Source organism: Lepisosteus oculatus, chromosome 23 (assembly GCF_040954835.1).
Source record: "Lepisosteus oculatus isolate fLepOcu1 chromosome 23, fLepOcu1.hap2, whole genome shotgun sequence".
In the NCBI taxonomy this organism is placed as follows: domain Eukaryota; kingdom Metazoa; phylum Chordata; class Actinopteri; order Semionotiformes; family Lepisosteidae; genus Lepisosteus; species Lepisosteus oculatus.
The window spans coordinates 2,154,102-2,171,525 of record NC_090718.1 but is presented as its reverse complement, the minus strand read 5'-3'; the positions used below and the strand labels follow the sequence as shown (position 1 = coordinate 2,171,525).

Below are 17,424 nucleotides of genomic sequence, written 5' to 3'. Positions count from 1 at the left end.
AACAATAGGCAACATCTTACGAGTGACTTCCAGGGACCTGTAATGGTTTTCGCGTTCACACACGTTGTCGGTGTCTGAGTTTGTCGTCACGACCCGTTCCACAGGGGTAATTCAGCTAGGCAACTAAACACACATCTGCAAAGAAAATATTTTACTGATATTCATCTCCTTTATATACAGTATATACACAAATATATTGAGGTTTAGTTTGATTACAGCTTTGAATAAAACTGGTCATTGAAAAAGAGAAGCCATGATGTTCTTTGAAACTGAAGTTTTGCCTTTTCTTCTCTGCTGAACTGGGACTGGGAATGTTCAGTGTAGTGTTCAGGTGAGAAGAATTCCAGCGGGGAACACAAATCTTAAACCTGCAGCCCCTCCAATCAGCTCCATTACAGTGCTGCAACAAGCAAATTAATTCATAGTTAACAGGATGGATTTAACAATTAAGAAGCTAAACAAATTGGACATATCAAAGAGCCCAGCATATACTGGAGACTGATATCCTGTAGCAGAGATCACCTCCTCTCAAATACTACAACTGAGAGCATTATTACATGTCAAAGTAGGAAATAGAAGAATGAAGAGCCAGAGACAATACGGGCAGAAACACTGAAGTGATTCAGAGGGAATAGGGAGTGAGATATGTAGAAATATATCATACAAAACAAAGTGATCTACAGATTTACTTACACCCCTGGAGACATATGAACAATAATAGCACTGAATATGTCTTAAGGACTGTGCAATATGTCTTACTTGGAGTAAAGTTATGTCAAACACATTCAAAAAACACAAGGGCCAAAGATCTTCACTGCTCTCAGTATCCCTGTTAAGGCACATTCAGTAACAGAATTAATTCCCGGTCACTGAACAAATTCAAGTACAGGAGACGGGAGTTTCCAGACTCCGCACAGAGTTAAACTGGCAGACCTGACTGCAGTCTCTGATGCCACTGCTGTCTCTCCCCCTCAGAATCAGCTCCCAGAGTCTCTGCACTAGAACAGGAGCCAGTGGACAAGATCACCTCCAGACTCCAGCATGAAGGAGCTCTGAGCCTCATCCTGACCCAGGCATTCATCTACAAGCACAGGAGCTGACAGAGGGGCAAGAGGGGCTGAGAGCAGAAGAAGATCCAAACAAGGCAATAAAAACACATTGACAATAATACAGAATCTACCCTTCTCTAAACTAGAGTATTGATTCAGTCAGCTAACACTGAGTGAGAATACTGGCCCTGGCAGAATTAAAGACAAACTAAAATTTAGAAATCTGTTCAAGACAGATGAGTTAAAAACAGTCAGAGGATCATAAACTGTAAAGGAATTGACAAGCTGTTGATGTCATGTGTTGAAAATGTACTGAATTAAATTTACTACAGCATACAAAACAATAACCCCTATTGTTAGCAATTTGTCTATTGTTATCGCAGGGAATTTCCAGTGTTGACAGTTTTACAGACAGAGTTCTCCTTCAGCAGATTGTGTCTGTTAAACTGAGGGTTTACTGTAGTTCCATTCAGTCACACAGCCTGCAGGTATTATAGAACCTCATACAGCACTGAGGCCACCTGGAGACTGAAATCTGTTTTTACATCAAGCAGAAGTATTCAAGGAGAGCAACCAAAAAGTATTAAATAGTTCTGGAGAAAATTAATTGAAATCAAAGCTCTTGGACTTTTTTGAAAAGAATTAAGTTCAAAATTGATCAAGATGACAATTCTCCCCAGTGAAGAAGGTGGCCACAGCTGTATCTTGGTAATAAATACAAATCATATCTCAACACTGCTGGAGTAGGACAGGGGCTGTACTGTCTTTAGCTGTTCCTCTGAGATGGGATGTTGATAAAATGTAGCGGAGTGAGGGGTGGGGTTAGTTGTGGAGTATGGAGTAGTATGGAGGAGGAGCTAAAGACACTCAGGATTCCTGTGATGATCAAAGATCAGTGTGAATTGTCAGCCTTTAATTGGAACTGGTCTGGAACATTAGTGGCAGAGTAATTAGTATAAAGGGATCTAGACTGTTTCACTCTAGACAGCATTTCCAGTCTGAATGAGTGTCAGTGGGAGGCTGTGCTGAAGCTCAGACTTTTGTAAAATAATACACAGGGCATCTCTTTCTATCTCAGTGTGGCAGAAGAATATTTTGAGCAGAAACACACTGAGGAGTTATTACCTGAGCATTCAGACAGTGTACAATAAAGATCACATAACTGTAAAGTGCAGTATAGCTCATAGTTCAACATAGTGACAAGTGTGAGATTTAGTTCTAACTGTGGGGTTACAGAGGTGTTATTGGGAGAAGCTGCTGTAGGAAATAGGAGAAATTGTGCAGAGCTCACCTGGAGACTTGGGGGACATGAGTCTTTTCAGTTTTCAACAAAGCTTTTGAATTCACTCCAGCCTGGTTCCAATCTGTCAACCTGTGATAAATAAACACTCAACATAAATATACTTGAACCCTGAAGAGCAAACCTTGAATAGTGTGTGTGAAAGGCAGAGCTGGGGTGCTAGTAACACACTTCACACACAGAGCAGCAGGCAGAGGAGAGAGGCAGGACAGTGCAGCAAGAGGGCAGGGGGAGAGTCTAATTCCCCAGTCACTGTCCAGACTGCTGTCTAGAGTGCAGACTGCTCTGCAGTGGTAGAGAAACTAATGTAGCAGCAGGAGACTAGTAGTGACAGAGATACAGGTAAAGCAGCAACAGATGATGGAGCTCTAGACAATTACAGACTAGGAGAGAGGAGCTGTACATGTGAGATTTCCAGGAGATTAACACCAGGGACTTCAGTGCTGCAGCTGTAGTGAAGGAGTGTCAGTGTGATGTCAGGGTGTAGAGATCTAAACCAACTCACCCTGTCAATCCCAGAGCCAGATTCTGACTCTTTACAGTCTCAGTCCTCATTGAGAGAGGAGCAGCAGGGAGGGAGCTGAAGGTGTTTATTCATCACATGTTGACAAACTGGAAGCAGGCTGGCCTGAATTTTGTGACTTTGTTGAAAGCTGTAAAGAGAGAAGTAAGCTCATTAAAATATGTCAGGCTGTGCCAGAACACTTCCTCACACTTTAGATCTCTGTACCCTGACATCACACTGATACTCCTACACTACAGCTGTGGCAGTGTCACAGTCTAGATCTTTTCATACTTTCTTTTACTTCTTTTTCTGCTACTAATGTTCCTGATCTTTTCAAATAATGGCTGATAATTCACAGTGATCTCTGATCATCACAGGAGTACTGAGTGTCTTCAGCTCCTCCTCTGAGCTGGGATGATGATCACATGTAGAAGAGTGAGGAGTGGGGTTAGGGAGTGGACATGCCATCAGCATCTGAACTCAGAGGAGGAGCTGAAGACACTCAGTACTCCTGTGATGATCAGAGATCACTGTAAATTATCTGCCTTTATTTGAAAAGATCAGGAACAGTAGTAGCAGAGGAAGAAGTAAAGGAAAGTATGAAGAGATCTAGACTGCGACACTGCTGCAGCTGTAGTGAAGGAGTGTCAGTGTGATGTCAGGGTACAGAGATCTAAACCAACTCACCCTGTCAATCCCAGAGCCAGATTCTGACTCTTCACAGTCTCAGTCCTCAGTAGAGGGAGGAGCAGCAGGAGGCAGCAGGGAGGGAGCTGAAGGTGAAAGTGGAACCAGGCTGGAGGTGAAGTCAAAGCCTTTGTTGAAAGCTGGAATGACAGACAAGTGTAGTCATTAAAACTTCAAATCGAGCTGTGTCAGAATACATTTCACACTACAGTGAGTAAGAACGGTAGTACAGGACTGAACAGTGAAGTAGTGGAGTGAGTGTTTCAGAAGCCCGGGCTCACACGCTGTTGCTCTTAGCCGCCACCAGAGGGCAGCCTGCAGCTACAGACGGCAGAGCCAGGTACACGGTCTGTATCCGCGGCTCTGCAGACAGCTGCTCCCACAGCCCGACAGCCCGCTCCTCTTGGTCAAGCCAGGGTACCAGTGAGTTGCCCAAGAGAGCTGACCCGGGCTGTGAAAGCAGCGCCCCGTCTGTCTGACACCATTCCCCGGTTCTTACCCGACATGTTGTCGATACCAGAGCGGGAGGCAGTAAAACTCTCCCCTCACTGTCACTGGGGCCGCGAGTCCTGGCCGAGCTCCGGAGTGAGAGAGCTGGAGAGAAACAAGATGCAGAGAAAATACTGAAACTTACCTCTTGACTCGTACATGGTCCCTCCAGACTGAACTAAAATGTGATTTAGTGGACAAAACTGAAAAAAAAAGAGTGATGTTTGTTAGTCTCGAATGACAAGTACATTTCAAGAGCAGTAGCAAGCAGCACGTTATATGAACGAATATTAACAGGATTCTGCAGACAACAGAAGCACAGCCCGGAGAAAATAAGAATAAGAAATAGAGTAGAGAATTATTGTAAAACAATGACCTAATACAGGTTTAAATGCACAGAGCAATAAAGCTTTAAAAGCGTTTGGACCAGTTACCTACCGCTGTCTGTCTTGCCCGGCTCTCGCGCGAAAGGAGGATAATCAGGTGGGTCAGAATTTATAGGACCTGGAGCCCAAAGTGACCAATAAACAGGCAAGACGACATTATTCGCGGCTCTGCCCCCCAAAATCCTTTATTAATATTCAATATATAGGCAGCGGTTTTACAATTAATCTAATTTGTTGTTCGTCCTCCCAGCGCATGAGGGCGGTGCAGCCCCACCCTCTACTGCCAACAGGCGCGGTTTTGGTCTCGACGTCATGGATTTTGATTGGCTGCGATTCTCATATTTAACTAAGCCCCGCCCCCAGCTCGTCTCCTTCCGGTAGTTCTGCCGAAATGTGGAGGTGGGGTTTGTGAATGGCGTTTTCCCGATTTTATTGCGTTTTTAGTCGTTTTTTGGCCTATTTTTTAATGATATCGTTATGACACATCACGGAATCGTTAAGTCGGATTTAAAACTGGACGTTTCTGACTTTCAGCTAGTGAGTATGAGCGATTTTGTGTTGTTTGTGTTTGTTTAGCAAGATGGCTGCGGTTACTCCTCATTTGCATTTATTAAAATCAGTCGCTGTATTTTAATGAGCTGATTTGCATTTGTCTTGTTAATATGAACTAGAAAATTAGTTTTTGGCTAGAATTGTTTTTTATTTTTAAGGTTTTTATTATTTGTACTTTTGCTTTTTATGTAAGATTGTTGTTAACTCGTATTTGCATTAAATTTGCATTTATTAAAATTGCGCACTAATCACTTGTATTTTAATGAGCTATTTGTGTATGTGATAATGTGAAATAAAAAACGATTTTAGTGAAAATAACGTAATTTTCTCATGTTTACTGTGTGAATTGTTTTTTTTTCTACTGCTTGTTTTGTCAGTAAGATGTCGGCGTTAATGCTCTCATGTGTATTTAAATTTGTATAAAAATCGGTTGACCGGTCACTTGTATTTTAGTAAGTTCTGTTTAATGATTTCTGTTTTTCTTTTTCTTTTTTCAACTGGAAAGAAAGCGTTTTCACTCGAATGCTTTTTGATTTCTAAAATGTATGTTTACACTTGCTCTGAACACAAATAAAATTTAAATTCATTTTACTTCTGGCTTATTTGTCTTTTTTTTCGGAGAATGTATTTTTAAAAACTTGGTTGGTTTCAGATTGTGTTACCTAAAAAATGTAAATATCTTAGGGAAATTGAAACAAAAAGAGTTGCTGTCTAAGTTTTTAATTACTAATTAACATTTCAAATTATTCTAATTCATTATAATAATGAATTTGTTTATGTATTAAGTGAATTAAAGTTCATTAGTATTAAACAAATCTCACCGGGGGCTGGTCTTGGAGATGGGCTTCTGCGATTGGGTCATGTCATGTCAATCATATAAAGACAACCCTTAAGAAGTGCGTCATTTTTGGGGGTGTGGTGATTTGATTGACGGGTCTTTCAACCAATCAGAATAGAGAAAATGTGGTTTTATGCCATAACTGAAGTGGTGCTTCAAACTGACCAATCACCTGAGAGCAAAAATCTTGGAGGTGGGCTCTCATCCAGACATTTTGATTGGCTGGTGTGACGTCATCATTTGGTACACCCTCTCATGAATAATGCGACACTCCCCTTATTCAATTATGCGACACGCCCCCCTCGTTAACCACGCCCCTCATGAAAATGCAGCATGGGCGGTGCTCGTTCACCGTTTTGTTTGGTTTTGTTTGTGGTAGAAATAATGTTACGAAGGAAAGAAGAAGAAAGTAAGACAGAAATCAAAATTCTTTATTAAATTTTGCAAGCATACAAATCAAAGACAGTTGGCAACAGTGAAACAAAAAAAAAACAGTGAGTTACAGAATCACAAGTAATGGTGTCCGGGGTGACGAGTTCCTGTCCAGCGCCAGCAGTCTGGTCAGTGCGGGATGGGTCCTGTGCGGGCGGCAGGGACACCAGCCAGGGGAGACCTGAAACACAAGACAAGCAGGTAAGAGCTCGGAGTTCAGCCCTGAGCAGCAGCGCAGCGACAGTCATCAGACAGGAGTGAGGAGCTGCGCTGGCGGAGGGGCTCAGGGAATCACTCGGCAGTACAGCGGAGCTCGCTTTGCGCAACACGGGCTCGTCCCACTGTCGGGAGAATGAATTTGGAATAAAAAGGGCTTAAGACCTCCAGACCGTATCCTTACTCTCACGTTAAATACTCACCCGCTTTAATTTCGGTTCACATTTAGGAACGATATGAAGATTTATTAATTTCAACGTTCAATCGGTCAAGTTGACCAAGACGCGGTTTGTTCACATCGCGCTGCAGCGCCGACAGAGACGCGGTCTGTTTGTACGAGCTCGGTTGTGGTTTTTAAACTCTACTCTCACCCGTATATTGCTTTTATATTTTAACTCGTTCTAGGTTTGTCTTGGCTTTTTAAAAAGAACGTACCGCTCTAAGGAATCTGTATGTGCCGGGGTCATGCAGAGCGAGGTGTGCTGTACAGTACTGCCATCACATCTGTCCCGGGACAGTGCGGGATATTGAGCACTAGATCACCGAATGGGCTCTAGCCTGTTGTACAGTTGAAACCGAGTGCAGAGCACTCCACTGAACAGGGTGTCACTACTAATCAAGTGCTTCCCATAACTAGATCTAGTTCTCAGTTTGCCCCCGAGCACAGGTCCCTCAGTTCCACAGCAAATCATGTCAACCCCCTGCACTGTTAAATACAGCAAGACTCGTCCTAGATCTGCACCCAGTACCCCAGCAATGAGCCACAACTTTACAGTCAAGCAATATTTATTCATGAACAAGAGACAACGAATAACAAACAGAATAAAACATACAATTTATTTTTGGAATTCCATACATTTGATCATATTCAAGCACAGCCAGTTCAATGCTGTAATTTCAAGTGAGAGTCAAAAGTGGGAAACATGTGGGTGAAGCTGCCTTTGAGACAATATCTGTCTGCAGTCTGGACACAGTCAGCTCAATATTCTTAGCATCCTCCTCTCTGCAGCTACCACGTTGTCTATTCTTGTGGTTTTGATTTTCTTCAGCCTGTAAAATGCTGCTCAGGGGGATTTAAATGTGGAGACTGGCCTGGCCAGTAAAAGACTGTCCACGGTTTCCTCCTGACTGAGCTGTTCCTGCAGAAGACAGTGAGGTGGAGCTGACAAGCCCAGCAACAAGTTCAGTGTTCTGGTTTTAAATCTTAAATGATTGAGAATAATAGTATTGATACAGAAACAAGTATATAAGATGGAGTTCTAGACAAGTACAGAATATGCTTGATGAATTGTACATGTCAGACTTCCATATTAATGCTGATTACTTCAGTGCTGCAGCTGTAGTGAAGGAGTGTCAGTGTGATGTCAGGGTGTGAGGATTAAGCCAACTCACCCTGTAAATCAGATTATCCTCAATTTGAAAATCATAATCTTAGACCTCTGAGAGTGTGGATGAACACCAGGAGGCAGCAGGAATAGTGGTGAATTAATCCTCATCGTGTCATATGGTCTGACTCACTGGGGCACATTCTTCATGTTACGTGCATTTCATAGCATAAATGAGCTCACTGTACTCTGCGTCATCAATTAAGATAAGGTATCGCCTGTTCTTGAGATGCTTTTACTTTGTAACATGCTAAAGTAGTGACTTTGAGTTGGATTGAGATCTGCAGACACACTTGACCAGTTTCTATTTTCTCCTGATGAGCTCTTTGGCTGCACTGACTGGATGCTTTGGGTCATTGTCATGCTGCATGGTGCAGCAGTGTCCAATAAATATGGAAGCCTTTTCTGCTTCATCAGAGACCCTGTTTCTGTAAACTTCAGAAATCCCTCTGCTGCTGCCATCATTAGCTACATCCTCAAGGAAGATGAGTGAGCCAGTCTGAGACATTCCTGCATCCCTAGGCCATGACATTCCCTCCACCAGGCTTCAGCATGCGCTCAGAGGACAGAGATGACAGGTTCAAGTGTGGAGAAAGAAAGGAGCTGCAGATGCTCCAGAGAACAGCAACTCCTGTGAGAGTCATGGCCTGGCCTGGGGAGATCAGGAGGAGACTCATTCACCTGTCTGTCTCCATCAGCACTAGCGTACTGGATCACTGAAGCTCAAACCTGAAGGCTGTGGACTCAGATCTGAGAGCTCCAGCAACACCTCAATGTCCTCTGCGCTCCCTCTGAGCTCACATGAAGATCACATGTACAGCAGTAGGATTAGAGGTGGTGTTAGTTAGGGACCATACATGTCATCTACATCTCAGCTCAGAGGACACACATCAAATATTCAGGTGCTGTAGCTTTGAGTCAGTCTACAATGCAACCAAGGAGGTCATCAGGAGAATAACTGTGGAAACACCTTAACTTGTTGGGTCTAATGCCTAAATTTCAACCCTATTGCCAGAAGGAAAAACAATTGAAGTATGATCACCTGAAGACTAAATAAGAACTCAATTGCAACAGCAAAGCATCTCAGATGATTACAGAGGGCAGTGAGCTCAATGGGTCTCAGACCTCATGCAGTTACTGTCTTAGAGGGATATACAAGCACCTACTCTTCTACACTCTGAAATGCATTTAAAGTGAATGTGTCCCAGTAACTTCAAAATAGAAAGCTGAACATTTTTTATTCCAATATGATCAAATGTATGCAGAGAATTACCACAATAAAACCAGGATAATATTTCTGTTCTGATCACAAGAACAAATTGCTTGACTGTGAAGTTGACTCATTGCAGTACTGATGGAGGACACTGTACCTTTCCAATGAAAACCTGCATTTTCAAGTGTCCCACAGTATCAATACACCTTGACAGGAGGGGCTGACTGACAGGGCCAGTGACATGAATTAATGTGCTTTGTTCAATTCTTCCCCTGGACCATGAAAAAGATCTGAGTGTCTTTGGGTGGGAGTGCAGCTGAGGCTGTTGCTGAAAGGAGATGGTCCAGCTGTAGGAAAAACCTGCCTGTTTGATTGTGCTCAGAGTGGAGAGGAGTGTCAGTGTGGGAGCTGCAGAGGAACAAGTAGGGGAGAATTCCACACTGAGAAGAACATTTATTCTGGCTCTGGAGTTTTCTTCTTGGGTGAGACTACAGCTCCAATTGTCCTTAACACTGTCACTGTAGAGTCCTGATATTTGAATCATATTCACATACTAGCTGCAGGATTCAGACTCACTCCACATCATCAGAGAACATGTCCTTCTCCTGCGACAGTCGAGTTCACTCCAACACAAGCGCAGGAGAGCTGCTGTGTGGTTTGGATGCTGTCAGAAAGCAGGCAAGGGGCAGGAACCATTAACATCTCATCACAGGAGAGTGTATAAACCAGAGAAACTAAACTGGTTTAGTAATGAGTGCTGAGAATGAGGTTTATTGACTGTTTGGGCAGGATGTGGTGAGGTAATGGGTTGAGCACAGGTGTAGAAGTGATTGCTTTCAGTCTCAGAGCCTCTTCAGACTCCTGTTCTGTCTCAAGGTGTCCTGTTTCTCTGCAGCCTGATGGCCTCCCGACACACAGACACCACTCCACAGCCAGAACCAGTTTCTGGTTTCCTTTCCAGAGTGGAGTCAACACCTGCTTGTTCCTTATTTGTGTTCCCTGTGAGCAGTGTTGCCTTGAGGTGAATAAAGAGCATGAGTGGGCAGTGTAGTGTCAGTGTCGGGAGCCCATCCTGTCTCAGGGTATTGTAGTGTGAAGGTGGGACCTTGATACTGGAATCAGAGCTACTTGCAGCCTCTCCAGTCCACTGCATTACAGTGTAGCTGCTCCCAGTGCTGTTGAATTGATAATTAGCAGGATCAGCAGGAATTAAGCAGCTGGTTGAGTCAGATTATTGCAGTGGAGTGCACTGGAAGGGCTGCAGGCCCAGTAGCTCAGACTAAAACCTATTTTTAACCTCAGATGAGATTTATTTTTTTGTTTAACTGTCCCTGTTAGGGAATTTGTGGTCTCTCGTGTCCCTGTTTCCGCCGCCCCTATTGGCCGAGTCTGAATGAGAAGGCAGGTGCGGTCAGTCTGCAATTAGACTTCAATCCGCGGCTGTTTAGCGGTTCCGACGCCCGAGTCGCTTCTCTGCCTTTAAATAGCGAGTTTGCAAACAAAGAAAGTTTCTTAACTTTACCGTTTAGCTGGAGCAGGATCCTGGGCGACGGCTGTGGGATTTTCTCGGTCCGAGTGGGAAATGTTATAAGATGGGGCTTGAAAGGTAATGAATTTCGAAACTTACTTTTGTCCGAGCTGCCGGACGGGCTGTAGCTCCCACCTGAAGAAGGCTCCACGGCCGAAACGCGTTTTCTTTCTTTTTTCAGCAGGGAATAAACGTATTACTTGGTCCTTTGCAGCCTACGCATGCTGACGCAGCTCCCCACCTGGACTTGTGGCTTCGACTCTGCGGAGAGAAACGTGGTATTAAAATCGTGCTTCAGCTTCTTTAAACTGCTACTTTTGTATTTTGTATCTTTACCTGCACAAAACGCTTTTTCTCGTTTGTATTCCAGACTTCTGCAGGATCCTGGCGCGGCTCTGGGCTTTAAACGGCGGCTGTCGGGTCCTTCTCGCCGTGGAGACCTGGGCGCAGACCCACCCGTGTACCGAGTGACCGGAGCTCCGCGGCGGATTCACAGGCGAGTCCGAGTCTCTTCTTCCTAGAGGCCGAGAGAGACCCGGTCAGGAAAGCGCAGCTTCAGGACTCGTTTAGGACTGAAAACCTCTTTCACAGGGGCTTCGTCTCTTTTACCGGTATCGACTCACTGTGCAGCTGCAGGTCCGGCTGGGTTTTCTTTCTCCGGAGCCGGTTTGCATGAAGACGCGCCGACCGCTCCGTTTAGCTTGAACTGGGGGAAACTGGTAACTCGAGTTACTGGTAACTGACCGCAGGAAACTGGAGCCCAGCCGTGTGAGACCCGGTGTGAAAACCGAAACCCCCGGTGTGAGGAGAGAGAGAAACCGCTTACCTTGCTCTCGAAACGCCGGCTGTCCTGTTGTAAAGGTTAAAGCGAGAGAGTTAAAAAACATTTAAAATGCATTTCTCGTAGAAAAAGTTACTGCTTTTGTCAAAACCTGCAAGAAAAACTTAATGCATGTTTTTTTTTTCCCCCGGCAGCCGAGCAAAGCGCCTGTACCGGGAGAGCAGCGGGGTACCAGCCGCCTCTCTCCCAGCCAGCGAGCCGCCGGAGTCCCCCCACCTCCCCTGACCCCAGCCTGCACGGGCCTGGAGCACAGACCCGCCCCTATTTATAATGTGAACCCCCTGATGAGCGCGAAAAGGACAACAAAGGTAGCAAATTAAGAGACACCGGGGACCGAGATGGAAATGTGTGGATACCTGCTTAATAACACTGCTGTATAGTGTAATTGTTTCATGCTTTATATCCTTATTTGCTGTAATAAACTGCTTTGAGTGTTAATTGATTAATTGATTATTCTGGGGTGTGGGAGGGTGGGGTACAGGGGTGTAGAGAACCGTGAATCGGGTTGAATTGAGCGGTACGGCCGCGGGGCACCGGGCTGTCGTGGTCGGGGAGTCGGGAGCCGCTGGTCTGCGGCCTAGACTGCAGCTTCCATCCCCGGCCTCGATTTGAACCCCGGAGCCCGAGGACAGTCGCAGCCCGGTAGGTGAAGGATGACGCTCCGCGCTGCTGAGGGAACGCGTCCCGTCACCATGGTGACTGAGATAGGGGGTATGGCTGGGCTTAAGGGCGGGGTTCAGTATGAATAGTGTCCAATCAGCGTGTGGAAGAGGTGGGTGTAAGAACAGCCAATCAGAAGAGTGCAAGTTCAGCTCGAGAGAAAAATATCGGTCGAAGCCAGGCGGGTCTCGAACCCGGGGCACCGGGGTGGAGATATGTAAGAGTCGGGGTTTAACAGAGTGAGCTATACTTTTTGTCGAAATTAGAGTACCTCCGCGGTCATACTTATCTGGCAAAATTTCGGTAAACGAAAAATATCGAAAAAAATAAAAAGGTATCCCTCCTGTTCTTGCAATTCTAAAAAGTATCTCTGCTCATCTACTGTGTTTCGGGTTTTACAAAAGCTCTTCTTTGCGGGCTTAAACCCAGGTCTGCACTGACTGTACTGGGGATTTGAACCCGGACTCTCACCAGCCATAGACCAGCGCGCTACACGACGAGCCACAGCGCTGCACGAAAAATGTCAGCGCAGCCAAATATAAAAGCTTTAAAACCGCGATTCACTCTCCGGCCCAGGGCAGGACCCCCTTCTGTGAAAAAACACAAAGCAGGGAGCACAGCTGGACTGCAGGAGCCACTGCACAACTGCAGCACAAATGAAGTGAATTGATGATGTTTGTGAAGATGGAGGAGAGTTGGAGCTGTGCTCAATCCTGCAGTGATCTGGAGCTGCTGTGATCCTGCACAGTGTTCAGAGGGGCTGTCAGTCCTGCCTGTTGCACAGGACTCTGCTTCACTGTGAAAGGTGTTGCAGTGAGTCAGTGTGACTCCATCTATGTGTATTGAGCAGCTCCGAGTTTGACAGTATGATGGAATTAGACTTGAATTATAAATGTGGACAATCAGGCTTCACCTTTCAACTGTTCTCCATGAGAATCTCACCCCTCCCAAGACACAGAGCTCATACAGGAAGTTTCCCCAAAACTTTGATATAATGACTAGCAGAGAACTCTCTCATCACCATGAAGACCACAGTTTCCTTTACAGACACTGGAAATAAAACCCAAGAGCATGGAAGAGGTGTTCACAACCTGGTGTTTAATTAAAGAACAAAAATAAGATAAAAAACAAGTGACTAAAAGCTTGCTCAGGAGTGTTTTATTATGTTAAAACAGTACATTAGTGTAGTGTATTATCAGAATGAAGGAGTGAAGGAACAGTCAGCTGATATCAGTGTCCATTCGTGAGGCTGGTACAGATTCTCCAGAGGCCGTCCCTGAGAAAATACCCACAGCAGTGTAGGAGCAGCTCAGACAGAGGGATCAAAGAGCACAACACAGTTTACTACAACAGAGATCATCTCCTTTCAACACAACTGACAACACTATTCCACATCACGATAGCAGTTATAACAATGAGACAATACAAACAACACACAGCAAACCTAAGAGATCCAGCAGAGATTGACTAAGATCTGTACAGGTATATATATAAAGCAACATATATTTAACAGATATTCAAAACATTGTCTCTGTCTATAAATATTCAATAACATTGCTGGAAAATGTAACATTTAAAATGATGTTTAGGGAATTAATTTTAAATAAAGATTAAATCAGAATCTGTATTCTCTCTTTATCTATTCTAGGGCTGAGAAAAATCAATATTATAATGTAATAACTAAATCAACACATAATCTCTGTCTTCTAGATCTCTCATGGACACAGTATAGAGCTATAGAGGAGAGAGACTGGAGCTAAACCCGCTGGTTACTGGTTTAACTGGACCAAACAAACACCTTTTCCCAGCTCTTCAGCTGCTGCTGATCAAAACCACCTGGATCATCTGCAGAGACACACTGACCCCTCCAGGGCCAGGACTGGACAGCCCTGCTGCAGACACACACACTGACCCCTCCAGGACTGGACACCTCTTACTTACTTTATTGTCCCAGAGAGGACAGTGTTTTTGCAGACAGGTAAAAGACACAACACAGTACACAGCACATTTAACACAACAAGAGCCCATTATTAAAATGTACGATGAGAACAAATAAATAAAGTAAAATCTTCCCTCAGTTCTCACAGCTTCTGTTAAAGACGAGCTCTTGTCCTGCCTACCTCTTTCCTCAGGGCTGTGGAGTGGACAATGGACTGTCCAGCTGGTCCTCACGATCCTCATAGCTCAGGGACTCAGCCTTTGGAAAGGTCTGAGCTTCAGTCCTGTTTCTCCAGTAACAGTTAGAAGACGCGCTCTGACACACGAGGGTCTCACCATCATCGTCTTCTTCATCATCATCTTCATCTGCACGAAGGTTCGCGATCACTGAGGCTCAACGTGTCTGAAGCATAAATAAAGTTTCCACAGCAACTCGTGTAACATAGCGGCGTGATTGCATGTGTCCAGACGAACAAAATACGAGACAAACAGCAACAGTTTACAGCTACAGCACTAAAAGCCGCCTCGGATTTTTCACAAACAAAGGCGACAACGATTCAATGTCTCCTTTTGCTCAATAATAACTCCTTCCTGTTTGTTAAACGCAGAGGAACAACAACACATTTAAAATTCCCGCCCCTCTCCTAAATCTCGGTGTTTATTGGGCAACTGGACCGAGTCTCGTCTGTAATTGGGGAAACTTACTGTTAATCAGCAATAACTCCCACTGACCAATCGCGACATCGCTGGGCTCAATCCAGGGATCTGATTGGCTGTGGATCTTCTTATTCATAACAGAGAGTACAGACCCTAGTCACATGATCGGGGTGTTTAATACACACCAGACCCTCACTACTGCACTGTAAACCAGCCCTCCATAGACTCGTGTATCACCATCGCCGCCGGCGGACAGTTATCGGAATCGACACCCCCTGCTGTAGCCCGATCAATAGGCTTCATTTTATTTCGAAATCACTGACACTGCGGGCTTTTTTAGGTTTTCACTTTTATATCCAAAGATATCCCCGAAGTCCACATATTCAAACGTAAATTGTATTTTTGAAGGACGAGTCACAATAACGACAGTTTTGACTCCTAAACACGTTAATAACATGCTTTACAATATAATTTACATGATTATTTAGTATTATACTCGTCAAACTTTATTTTTTTACAGGACTCCGAAGCATAACCTATATCTAGTAGCCTTGAAAAATAATCTAGGATACATATTTTAATGTTAAATGATTAAGTGAACAATCAATATACGAGAAAGAAAACACAACGTTCAGCTCACACCTGAAGAAGGCTCGACAGCCGAAACGTTGTTTTCTTCTCTTTTCAGCAGGGAATAGACCTATTACTTGTTCCTTTGCAGCCTAGCATGACGACACGGCTACCCACCTGAACTACTTCAATCGGTTCAAACGTCGACATTTAAAGATGCAGTAACACTGTGAAAAGCGATGTCAGAAGGTGACATTTCACAGTGTGGCCGGCAGGGGGAAAAACTGCTACACGTGTCTATGGAGATTGTTCTAATGAAGCCCTTTTCAGTTTCCAGCTGTGCTCCACTGACCGCGATGTCATCTGGGTCCAGTCCAGCTCCTGGCCCTGAGCCTCAGTGACACAGCAGACACCAGCTCCAGGCCAAGAGTCTCAGACTGACACTCTCACCAGCTCTGAATGAGCCTCAGTGGGATGTTGTGCTGAAGGTGCCTGAACACTTGTCTCTCTCTCTGATCTTCCTGAACACGTCTTTTCATCAAGCTAACAGGCTCAGTGCCTGAAATCATATTCTCATCGCAAATGTTTCACTCGAAGGTCAGTTTTTCAGATTCTGTGTTTGTCTCTTCGAGGAGGGCATTTTGAGAAAAAACAGGAACGTAGACAACTCCTCCTTCTGACTCTTCCTCATTCAGTATCCTTCCTTCTGTCTCTGTGTGGAGAGGCAGTCCAGCGCGATGAGAAAGAGACATTTTTAAAGACGCTGAGACAGTGAGACACCACGGCTGAAGATGTGACCTACGCTGAAATCAAATTCACTAACATACCAGGACAGTGGAGCTATTCCAGCACAGCCCCCCACAGCTGCCTCCTACACTGGAACACTGTGAAACTGCTACTGGGGAATTTTGATACTGTCTGTCTTTTACACTGGAACACTGTGATACTGTCTGGATGATGCACTAAACACAGTGATACTGTCTACTGCAGTGGAACACTGCGATACTGTCTGCTGCACCGTAAGACAGTGATACTGTCTGATTTACTGTGACACTAATAATGTCTGTCTGCTATACTGGGGCACTGAGATACTGTCTGTTTGCTAAACGGGAACTCTGGGACACTGTCTGTTGCACTGTACACTGTGATACTGTCTGTCTGCTGCACTGGAACACTGTAATACTCTCTGTCTGCTGCACTATAACACTGTAATACTGTCTGTTACACTGGGGCACTGTGATACTGTCTGTCTACTACACTGTAACACTGTTAAACTGTCTGCTGCACTGGAACACTGATACTGACTGTCTGCTACACTGTAGCACTGTGATACTGTCTGTCTGCTACACTGGAACACTGTGATACTGTCTTTTGCACTGGGGCACTGTGATACTGTCTGCAGCCTCAAGGCTGTGTGCTCAGCCCACTGCTTTTCTCCCTGTTCACCCACGACTGTACTGCCAAGTTCAGCACAAACACCATCATCAAGTATGCAGACGATACCACAGTCGTGGGCCTGATCACTGACAATGATGAGACTGCCTACAGGGAGGAGATAAAACAACTTGCAGACTGGTGCCGAACCAACAACCTATGTCTCAACATCAGCGAAACCAAAGAGCTGATTGTTGACTTCAGGAGACAAGGAAAAGTCCACTCCCCCATCTACATTTAAGGGTCTGCTGTGGAGATGGTGAATAACTTCAAATTCCTAGGCGTTCACATCTCTAAGGACCTTACATGGACACTGAACACCTCCAGTCTCATCAAGAAGGCACAACAGCGGCTGTACTTCCTGAGAAGGCTGAAGAAAATACACCTACATCCACAGATCCTCACCAACTTCTACAGATGTGTGGTGGAGAGCATACTGACCAGCTGCATCACAGTCTGGTACGGCAACTGCACCACATCCGACCGTAAGGCACTACAGCGGGTGGTCAAAACTGCCCAACACATCATCGGCAGTGCCTTACCATCCATCCAGGAAGTATACAACACCAGGAGTTTGAAAAAAGCCACCAAAATTATGTCTGACCCCACTCACCCCAGTCATAACTTGTTTGTTCCCCTACCATCTGGCAGAAGGTTCCGGTCACTCCAGTCGCACACAACTAGACTCCAAGATAGCTTCTTCCCCAGAGCTGTCAAGTTGGTGACGCCCCCACTCCCTCCCAT

General features: G+C 44.9%; 3 long non-coding RNA genes across 10 annotated transcripts; 1 reads left to right on the top strand and 2 right to left on the bottom strand.

The window, feature by feature from the left end:
• Positions 1–136: 136 nt before the first annotated feature.
• LOC138224787 (uncharacterized) lies at positions 137–4,557 on the bottom strand. Of its 8 annotated transcripts, none has more exons than XR_011183215.1 (7): positions 4,469–4,557; positions 4,176–4,233; positions 3,542–3,681; positions 2,855–3,002; positions 2,341–2,421; positions 934–1,117; positions 137–400 (listed from the first exon to the last, which is right to left on the bottom strand). It is a non-coding gene; the product is annotated as an uncharacterized lncRNA (long non-coding RNA). The 8 variants fall into 8 exon arrangements; XR_011183218.1 differs by having other exon boundaries at positions 1,028–1,117; XR_011183214.1 differs by having other exon boundaries at positions 934–1,096.
• A 1,659-nt stretch (positions 4,558–6,216) lies between these two features.
• Positions 6,217–10,766, bottom strand: LOC138224659 (uncharacterized). The gene is made up of 2 exons (XR_011183110.1): positions 10,680–10,766; positions 6,217–6,419 (listed from the first exon to the last, which is right to left on the bottom strand). It is a non-coding gene; the product is annotated as an uncharacterized lncRNA (long non-coding RNA).
• On the top strand, positions 10,301–11,859 carry LOC138224658 (uncharacterized). Its single transcript, XR_011183109.1, has 3 exons — positions 10,301–10,658; positions 10,762–10,858; positions 10,951–11,859. It is a non-coding gene; the product is annotated as an uncharacterized lncRNA (long non-coding RNA).
• Positions 11,860–17,424: the final 5,565 nt, after the last annotated feature.